General features: G+C 55.9%; 1 non-coding gene across 1 annotated transcript; it reads right to left on the bottom strand.

The window, feature by feature from the left end:
* Positions 1 to 453: 453 nt before the first annotated feature.
* TRNAT-UGU lies at positions 454 to 527 on the bottom strand. Its single transcript has one exon. It is a non-coding gene; the product is annotated as a tRNA-Thr (tRNA).
* Between the last annotated feature and the right edge of the window lie 9,863 nt (positions 528 to 10,390).

Below are 10,390 nucleotides of genomic sequence, written 5' to 3'. Positions count from 1 at the left end.
CTCAAGCTCAGTCCTCAAGTTAGGGAGGGAGTTTAGCCAGCAAACAAGGTAAAATGGCAGTGGAGTATTACCCTGGACTCAACGGCATTTCTCCATTGGTCTGTCTGCTTTGGGGCAGGGACAATAACACGTCCTGCTGCATTTGTTATTTCAAAGGGCGGTTTAGGATTTTCATTCTCACACACGGTGCACCGTCGGTGCAAACTAAATGAGCCGCTCACAGATTCTGGCAGCCACAATGAGCCCTTTGGTGTGAGAGCCCAGACCTGCCCCTGTCCCAGAGGGAGGGGGTCATCTGTGATGGGCTGGACCACTGACCTATCAGCTCTTAACTCTCAGACTTTCAGTAACTCTGTTATCAGTATAATTTAAACAGCCATACTGGGCTGGACCAAAAGCCCATTTAGTTCTCTGACAGTAGCCAATACCAGGTGCCCCAAGAGGTACTCAACAAGGCACCACTGGGAGTTGAACCCAGGATCTCCTGTTTACAAGGCAGGTGCTTTAGCCAGCTAAGCCATGGTGCCTGTGGCTAAAACTCAGTGTCTGGCCACACCTGACTCCCTGCCATCCCCACCGGGGCCTGACAAGCTTTGCTTGTGTTTGGATTCTGCAAAGCAGAGGAGCAGGTGAGGGTGTGTGTGTGTGTGTGTGTCTGTGTGTGTATATCTTTGGCCAGATCTGCACTACAAAGTTATTTCAGCATCATTATATTGCTCAGGTGTGTGAAAAACACACAACGCTCCCTCGGTCGGCAGCTTTTGGCTGGTGCACACACTGCAATGCCACGTCTGGCGACAAAATTGCCCTGTTTTGGTGACAAAATAAAACCACCTCGATGAGAGGCCTAGAGCTTTGTGCAGCAAACTTGAAGTGACAAATTGTCAGTGTAAATGCTGCTGGTCATTATATCACCATAACTGGCCTCCACCAGTATCCCACCATGCCTGCCGTGAACTCGCCTGCCCTGCATTCCTGCTACAGAGGCTGGGCCCCTCCCCTTTCATAGCTCCAGAAAGTTCTGACAGCTGAGCTGCTATCTACACCAGGATTAGGTTGATAGAACTGCATTGCCAGCCTAAGTAATGTAATTACACCAACCTAATTTTTTAGTGTAGACCTGTCCAAAGAATCACACACACACCTTGGGAGCAAAACTTCATCTGCTCCTCTGCTTTACAGAAGCCAAACACGAGCAACACTTGTCAGGGCCCAGTGGGGATTGGCAGAGAGTCAGGTGTGGGCAAACACGCTGTTTTAAGCAACAGTAGTTACCATGGCTTGGCTGGTTAAAGCACCTGTTTTGTAAAAAAGAGATCCTGGGTTCAACTCCCGGTGGTACCTTAAAGACTGGCTTTTGGAGCACCTGGTATTGGCTACTGTCAGAAGACAAGATTCAGAGCTAGATGAACCTATGGTTTAAATTACACTCGCAGGCACTGATAAAGAGTTACTGAAAGTTTGGGTGTTAAGAGCTGATAGTATCAGAGGGGTAGCCGTGTTAGTCTGGTTCTGTAGAAGCAGCAAAGAATCCTGTGGCACCTTATAGACTAACAGATGTTTTGCAGCATGAGCTTTCGTGGGTGAATACCCACTTCTTCGGATGCAAGCAGTGGAAATTTCCAGGGGCAGGTGTGTATATATAAGCAAGCAAGAAGCAGGCTAGAGATAACGAGGTTAGATCAATCAGGGAGGATGGGGCCCTGTTCCAGCAGCTGAGGTGTGAAAACCAAGGGAGGAGAAACTGGTTCTGTAATTGGCAAGCCATTCACAGTCTTTGTTTAGTCCTAAACTGATGGTGTTAAATTTGCAAATGAATTGGAGCTCAGCAGTTTCTCTCTGGAGTCTGGTCCTAAAGTTTTTTTGCTGGAGGATGGCCACCTTAAAATCTGCTATTGTGTGGCCAGGGAGGTTGAAGTGTTCTCCTACAGGTTTTTGTATATTGCCATTCCTAATGTCTGATTTGTGTCCATTTATCCTTTTCCTTAGAGACTGTCCAGTTTGGCGATGTACATAGCAGAGGGGCATTGCTGGCATATGATGGCATATATTACATTGGTGGACGTGCAGGTGAATGAACCGGTGATGGTGTGGCTGATCTGGTTAGGTCCTGTGATGGTGTTGCTGGTGTAGATATGTGGGCAGAGTTGGCATCGAGATTTGTTGCATGGGTTGGTTCCTGAGCTAGAGTTACTATGGTGTGGTGTGCAGTTGCTGGTGAGAATATGCTTCAGGTTGGCAGGTTGTCTGTGGGCGAGGACTGGCCTGCCACCCAAGGCCTGTGAAAGTGTGGGATCATTGTCCAGAATGGGTTGTAGATCCCTGATGATGCGGTGGAGGGGTTTGAGCTGGGGACTGTATGTGATGGCCAGTGGAGTCCTGTTGGTTTCTTTCTTGGGCTTGTCTTGCAGTAGGAGGCTTCTGGGTACACATCTGGCTCTGTTGATCTGTTTCCTTATTTCCTCATGTGGGTACTGTAGTCTTGAGAATGCTTGGTGGAGATTTTCTAAGTGTTGGTCTCTGTCTGCGGGGTTAGAGCAGATACGGTTGTACCTCAGTGCTTGGCTGTAGACAATGGATCTTGTGGTGTGCCCGGGATGGAAGCTGGAGGCATGAAGGTAGGCATAGCGGTCGGTAGGTTTTCGGTATAGGGTGGTGTTAATGTGACCACCACTTATTTGCACCGTGGTGTCTAGGAAGTGGACCTCCGTGTAGATAGGTCCAGGCTGAGGTTGATGGAGGGGTGGAAGCTGTTGAAATCATGGTGGAATTTTTCTAGAGTCTCCTTCCCATGGGTCCAGATGATGAAGATGTCATCAATGTAGCGTAGGTAGAGAAGGGGCGTGAGTGGACAGGAGCTGAGGAAGCGTTGTTCCAGGTCAGCCATAAAAATATTGGCATATTGTGGGGCCATGGTGCCCATAGCGGTGCCACTGATCTGGAGATATATATTGTCATTAAATTTGAAATAGTTGTGTGTGAGGATAAAGGCACAGAGCTCAGCAACCAGTTGTGCTGTGGCATCATCAGGATACTGTTCCTGACAGCTTGTATTCCATCAGTGTGTGGGATGTTTGTGTAGAGAGCCTCTACATCCATGGTGGCTAGGATGGTGTTCTCTGGAAGGTCACCAATGCATTGTAGTTTCCTCAGGAAATCAGTGGTGTCACGGAGATAGCTGGGAGTGCTGGTAACATAGGGTCTGAGTAGAGTCCACATATCCAGACAGTCCTTCAGTGAGAGTGCCAATGCCAGAGATGATGGGGCGTCCAGGATTACCAGGTTTGTGGATCTTAGGTAGTAGATAGAATAACCCTGGTCGGGGCTCTAAGGGTATGTTGATTTGTTCCGGTGTTAGTGTAGGGAGTGTCCTGAGTAGATGGTGCAGTTTCTTAGTGTATTCCTCAGTGGGATCTGAGGGAAGTAGCTTGTAAAATTTGGTATTGGAGGGTTGTCTGGCGGCCTCCTTTTGGTAGTCAGACCTGTTCATGATGACAACAGCACCTCCTTTATCAGCCTCTTTGATTATAATGTCAGGATGGTTTCTGAGGCTGTGGATGGCACTGCGTTCTGCACGACTTAGGTTGTGAGGCAAGCGATGTTGTTTTTCCACAATTTCTGCCTGTGCACGTCGGCGGAAGCATTCAATGTATAGGTCCAGACTGTCATTTCGACCCTCAGGAGGAGTCCATGTGGAGTTCTTCTTCTTGTGCTGTTGGTGGGAGGGTAACTGTGTATCAGTGCGTTGTTCAGTGTTGTCCTGATAGGTCAGTGGTCCAGTACCCTCAATGTGGTTTTAGCTGGAAACACACCTGGAGGACAAAGACTCAACTGAACTGATTCAGAAGAGAATAATAACAATAATACTTTCAAACCAAAGTCCCCAAACAGATTAGTACTGGTTTTTCAGTTTGGGGAATTTTTTTTCCCAGTCAGACCTTGCCAAGGGAAGCAGAGAGAAAATGTTTGAGTTGCCTCCTTCAGAACAGCTTGGCCTAGACACTAGCTCTGGTTCACTTCTCTGGCCTTGCTCGGGTTGAGGGTATTTTAATAATTTGGGCAGGTCCCAGGGTGTTTGGAGGAGATGACGAGGATGTTACCTTTTGAGATATAAATTAAGAAATACAGGACTAGAGAATTTTTCTTTTTTTAAGAAATCTGGGATTTAGACATTTTATTTAAAGCAAGAGAGTTCTGAGTTTCTGAGAAGGTTTTTGTTTGCAAGAAGCAACATCATACCAAACGGGGACATGGTTGTCTACAAAGGAGGAGTAATGACTAAATGCATCTGATGAGGATGCGATTTGTATCCATGCGTGCAGAGCACAATGGACTAGCAGTCCATCACCTTAACCACTCAGCCACCTCATCAGAACTATCAAGGAAAAGACAGGAGGAGAAATCCAATGTCAGCAGAGATAGGGACAATAAGGAGTTTTTAAATACTAAGCGGAAGCAGGGGCTGAATGAGCTCCCCCTTCACATCTAGTGAGGAGCTGGGGGAAAGACTTCAGGAACAGACGGTGTTTGCATAGACGCACCTACTCTGCCTAGCTATGCAGCATGATGGGGCCGCTTTCCCAAAATGACCAGTTTTGGCTGGTGGCAGGTTACAAATCACTTTAGGATTGAGTGGAATGAAATGTTGTTATCCTTCCTGCATGAGTGAAGGGCCGCAGAACATACCTAGTCGGTCCTGATGGAGGGGTAGGTGGGTGAGGAATAGCTTTTATTGGACTTCATAGAAGTGATTGAGAACATCATCCTAAAACAGTGGTCCCCAAACATTTCACACTGTGCCCTCTTATCCAGTTGGGGGAGGGCAAAACCAGAGCTTGAGGGATTCAGCCCTGGGTGGTGGAGCTCAGACTTTTGGCTTCAGCCCCAGGCACCAACAAGTCTAATGCCAGCCCTGGTGACCCCATTAAAACAGGGTTATGACCCACTTTGGGGTCCTGACCCGCAGCTTGAGAACCACTGCTCTATGCTGAGGGGAGAGAGTTTTCATGTGGGTGCAGTTAATCCACTTCCCCAAGAGGTGGCAGCGATGTCAGTGGGAGAAGCTATATCGGTGGGTGTGCAAGCTGTGGTGTTCACCACATTTAAGAAGTTTAATCAAACCCCATTTTTAAAACCACTTCTGGTCTGGGAATGGCAAAGGATCTCGAGGAAGCAGGGTCTGTCCTTCAAAGTCTTGGAGATCATGAGTCCATGGTCATGGGGGTATAGCTTAGTGGTACAGTGCTTGATGGTAGATCAAGTGATCCTTGATTCAAGCCCCAGTGTGCTCTTATAACCTTCTTTCTTTTTTTTAAAAAAAGGAAAACATTTTCATTTCCATTCTTCATTATGTTCAGGAGCTCCACTATACGGGGGTGCTTGATATGAATGTAAACACTCAACATTTCACTGTCCAAATGCACAAAAACCTAGCAAAGCTGTCCATCAGCTGAAATCAGTTCCAATCCTCTATCTGTCTAGTTTATGTTTTCATCAATTAAACAAAGGTATCATAGGAATGTACATTTGAAGATCCCTCTTCTCCAGGAGCTATGTTGTGCAGAAGAACAAGAGCCACATCCAGCTACAGGTCAGGAGTCTGATGACCAAAGAGCCAATAAATGTTCTGAGGGATGGAGAAAAATGCCTTCTAGTGAGCTATTGAACGAGCTCAACCTGTTTCGCTTATCAAAAGAAGATTGAAAGGTGACTTCATTGAAGTGTTGAAGGGCCTTCATGGAGAGAATAGATTGGGTATTAAAGGGCTCTTGAATCTCGCAGAGAAAGGCATAACAAGACCCAGTGGCTGGAAGGTGAAAAGAGACAAATTCATATTACAACTAAGGCACAAATATTCAACAGCGAGGATGATTCACCACAGGAACAATCTCCCAAGGAAAGTGGTGGATTCGCCATGTCCTGATGTCATTTCATGAAGACTAGCTACCTTTCTGGAATGTGTTTGCCCCAAAAGTAGATATTGTGTCATACAGGAGGCCTGTGATATGCAGGGGGTCAGGTTAGATGCTCTAATGGTCTCTTCTGGTCATAAAGTCGACTAATTTCTGAAAAACTGAGTGTAGCATTGGGAGCAGCGTCTGACGTTTTCCTGTCTAGCCGGCTTGCTGCCTAGAACGAACGCTCCTTGAGTGGGGTGATCCACAGGGAGTAGCTCAAACCTCCAAAGTGCCTGGCCAGGGGCAGGACATTAGCCCAGCAAGGGAGGGGTGTGGCAGTGACATCACAAAGGCCTTTGGCAGGACCTCAGACTATTGGTCAAAGGTGGTGGGGAGGTGGTGACCTCACAGAGAGATGCTGACATCAGCCAGGCAGGACAGGGGCGAGGGGCCAGGGAAACCTCAGAGACCCCTGTGGCTTTGCTTCAGCAAGTCTCCCTCTCCAGGTCTCTCTTTGAGGACTGAGAGAGTATTCGGGTTCACGGACGTGAGCGCCAGCAGGAACCTCTTTCAAGTTTTCTCCTTCCCTTTTCCTGATTTTACTAGAAAACAGCCGTCCCTGTTTAGAAGGTAAGAGCCTCCTTGAGGTTTGAAACCTGTTCAGTCTGATCCATCTGGTGACAGTTGAATTCTAGGCATGGAAAACACGACCTTAAGGAGGCAGAATTTTATTCCGCACCTGGGATTTTGTCCCTTAAAATCACTGGGGACATTAGGGTTTGTTCTTTTTGTTTCACCTTTTCCTCCATCCCTCCCTCCCTCCTTTCTCTTCGTCTCTTGCTTCTTTTGTCCTTTCTCCTGTTCCCCTCCCAAAACCAGGAGCAGAGTCGGGTGTGTTTGGGGCGGGGCAGAAGAGGGGATGGGCGGCACTGGGGAGGCGGAGCTTGGGGGTGTTGGGGCGGGGGCAGAAGAGAGGGATGGGCGGCATCGGGAGGGGGAGCTGGGGGTTGGGCACAGGGGCAGAGAGGGGATGGGCGGCACTGGGGATTGGGAGCTCGGGGTGTTTGGGGCGGGGGTAGAGAGGGGATTAGCGGCACTGGGGAGGGGGAGCTGGGGTGTGTTTGGGGCGGGGGTAGAGAGGGGATGGGCGGCACTGGGGAGAGGGAGCTCAGGGGTGTTTGGGGCGGGGTCAGAGAGGGGATGGGCGGCAGTGGGGAGGGAGCTGGGGGTGTTTGGGGCGGGGGCAGAGAGGGGATGGGCGGCACTGGGGAGGGGAGCCTGGGGGTGTTTGGGGCGGGGCAGAGAGGGGATGGGCGGCAGTGGGGAGGGGAGCTGGGGGTGTTTGGGGCGGGGCAGAGAGGGGATGGGCGGCACTGGGGAGGGGAGCCTGGGGTGTTTGGGGCTGGGGCAGATAGCGGGATGGGCGGCACTGGGGAGGCGGAGCTCGGGGGTGTTGGGGCAGGGGCAGAAGAGGGGATGGGCGGCATCGGGGAGCTCGGGGTGTTTGGGGCGGGGCAGAGGGGATGGGCGGCACTGGGGAGGGGAGCTGGGGGTGTTTGGGGCGGGGCAGAAGAGGGGATGGGCGGCATCGGGGAGCCTGGGGCTGTTTGGGGCGGGGCAGAGGGGATGGGCGGCACTGGGGAGGGGGCCTCAGGGGTGTTTGGGGTGGGGCAGAAGAGGGGATGGGCGGCACTGGGGAGGGGAGCCTGGGGTGTTTGGGGGTAGAAGAGGGGATGGCGGCACTGGGGAGGGGGAGCTCGGGGATGTTTGGGGCAGGGGCAGAGAGGGGATGGGCGGCACCGGGGAAAGGGAGGTCGGGGGTGTTGGGGGCAGGGGCAGAGAGGGGATGGGCGGCACTGGGGAGGGGAGCTGGGTGGGTGTTTGGGGTGGGGAAGAGGGGATGGGCGGGGGGGGCTCGGGGATGTTTGGGGCAGGGCAGAGAGAGGATGGGCGGCACTGGGGGGAGGGGGGGGGGGGGTGTTGGGGCGGGGCAGAGAGGGGATGGGCGGCACCGGGGGAGGGAGTCGGGGGTGTTGGGGCGGGGCAGAGAGGGGATGGGCGGCAGTGGGGAGGGGAGTTGGGGGGCAGGGCAGAGGGTGATGGGCGGCAGTGGGGAGGGAGCTCTGGGGGTTGGGGCGGCAGAGAGGGGATGGCGGCACTGGGGAGGGGAGCTCGGGGGTTGGGGGCGGGCAGAGAGGGATGGGCGGCAGTGGGGAGGGGAGCCTGGGGTGTTGGGGCGGGGCAGAGAGGGGATGGACGGCAGTGGGGAGGAGCTTTTGGGGTGTTGGGGCGGGGTCAGAGAGGGGATGGGCGGCACTGGGAGGGGAGCTGGGGGTGTTGGGGCGGGGCAGATAGGGGATGGGCGGCAGTGGGGTGGGGAGCCTGGGGGTTGGGGCGGGGCAGAGAGGGGAGGGCGGCAGTGGGGAGGGGAGCCTGGGGGTTGGGGCGGGGCAGAGAGGGGAGGGGCGGCAGGGGAGGGGGAGCTGGGGTGTTGGGGCGGGGCAGAGAGGGGAGGGGAGCTCAGGGGTTGGGGCAGGGCAGATAGGGGAGGAGCTCAGGGGGTTGGGGCGGGCAGAGAGGGGATGGGCGGCAGTGGGGAGGGAGCTCAGGGGTTGGGGGCGGGTCAGGGGGGATGGGCGGCAGTGGGGAGGGGAGCTCGGGGGTTGGGGGCGGGGCAGGGGGGATGGGCGGCAGTGGGGAGGGGAGCTCGGGGTTGGGGGCGGGGCAGAGAGGGGGATGGGCGGCAGTGGGGGAGGGGGAGCTCGGGGGTGTTGGGGGCGGGGCAGGGAGGGGGAGGGGCGGCACTGGGGGGAGCTCAGGGGGTTGGGCTGCTCAGGAGCCGCCTCGCGAACGCTTCAAGGCCACGTGACGCCCTCTCGGAAACTCCGCCTCCCGAGACAGCCAATAGGAAGAGGAGGCAGAGCCCTGACCAATGGGAGCGCGAAGAGAAACCTTCCCCGCCCAGTTCCAGTGTGAGGTTGGGGCTGCAGTGACCAGAGCCCCAGCAGGGTGCATCGGGGGCTGCAGTGACCAGAGCCCCAGCAGGGTGCAGCAGGGGGCTGCAGTGACCAGAGCCCCCAGCAGGGTGCATCGGGGCTGCAGTGACCAGAGCCCCCAGCAGGGTGCATCGGGGGCTGCAGTGCCCAGACCCCAGCAGGGTGCATCGGGGGCTGCAGTGACCAGAGTCCCCAGCAGGGTGCAGCGGGGGGGGGGCGGCAGTGACTAGACCCCCCAGCAGGGTGCAGCGGGGGGTCTGCAGTGACTAGACCCCCCAGCAGGGTGCATCGGGGGGGGGCTGCAGTGTCCAGAGCCCCAGCAGGGTGCAGCGGGGGCTACAGTGACTAGACCCCCAGCAGGGTGCATCGGGGCTGCACTGACCAGACCCCAGCAGGGTGCATCGGGGCTGCAGTGACCAGAGCCCCAGCAGGGTGCATCGGGGCTGCAGTGACCAGAGCCCCAGCAGGGTGCAGCAGGGGCTGCAGTGACCAGAGCCCCAGCAGGGTGCATCGGGGCTGCAGTGACCAGAGCCCCAGCAGAGTGCATCGGGGGGGCTGCAGTGCCCAGACCCCCCAGCAGGGTGCATCGGGGGGGGGGCTGCAGTGACCAGAGACCCCAGCAGGGTGCAGCGGGGCTGCAGTGACTAGACCCCCCAGCAGGGTGCAGCGGGGGGTCTGCAGTGACTAGACCCCCCAGCAGGGTGCATCGGGGCTGCAGTGACCAGAGCCCCAGCAGGGTGCAGCGGGGGCTACAGTGACTAGACCCCCAGCAGGGTGCATCGGGGGCTGCTCTGACCAGACCCCCCAGCAGGGTGCATCGGGGGGGGGGCTGCAGTGACTAGACCCCAGCAGGGTGCATCGGGGCTGCAGTGACCAGAGCCCCCAGCAGTGTGCATGGGGCTGCAGTGACCAGAGCCCCAGCAGGGTGCATCGGGGGCTGCAGTGACCAGAGCCCCAGCAGGGTGCATCGGGGCTGCAGTGACCAGAGCCCCAGCAGGGTGCATCGGGCGGGGGCTGCAGTGACCAGAGCCCCAGCAGGGTGCATCGGGGGCTGCAGTGACCAGAGCCCCAGCAGGGTGCATCGGGGGCTGCAGTGACCAGAGCCCCCAGCAGGGTGCATCGGGGCTGCAGTGACCAGAGCCCCAGCTGGGTGCATCGGGGGGGGGGGGCTGCAGTGACCAGAGCCCCCAGCGGGGTGCATCGGGGGCTGCAGTGACCAGAGCCCCAGCAGGGTGCATCGGGGGCTGCAGTGCCCAGACCCCCAGCAGGGTGCATCGGGGCTGCAGTGACCAGAGTCCCCAGCAGGGTGCAGCGGGGGGGGGGCTGCAGGGACTAGACCCCCCAGCAGGGTGCCGCGGGGTCTGCAGTGACTAGACCCCAGCAGGGTGCATCGGGGGCTGCAGTGACCAGAGCCCCCAGCAGGGTGCAGCGGGGGCAGTGACTAGACCCCAGCAGGGTGCAGCGGGGCTGCACTGACCAGACCCCCAGCAGGGTGCA

This window comes from Mauremys reevesii, linkage group 12 (genome assembly GCF_016161935.1).
Source record: "Mauremys reevesii isolate NIE-2019 linkage group 12, ASM1616193v1, whole genome shotgun sequence".
Classification (NCBI taxonomy): Eukaryota; Metazoa; Chordata; order Testudines; family Geoemydidae; genus Mauremys; species Mauremys reevesii.
Note: the sequence above shows the minus strand (reverse complement) of the source record. Positions and strands in the feature narration are given on the sequence as shown.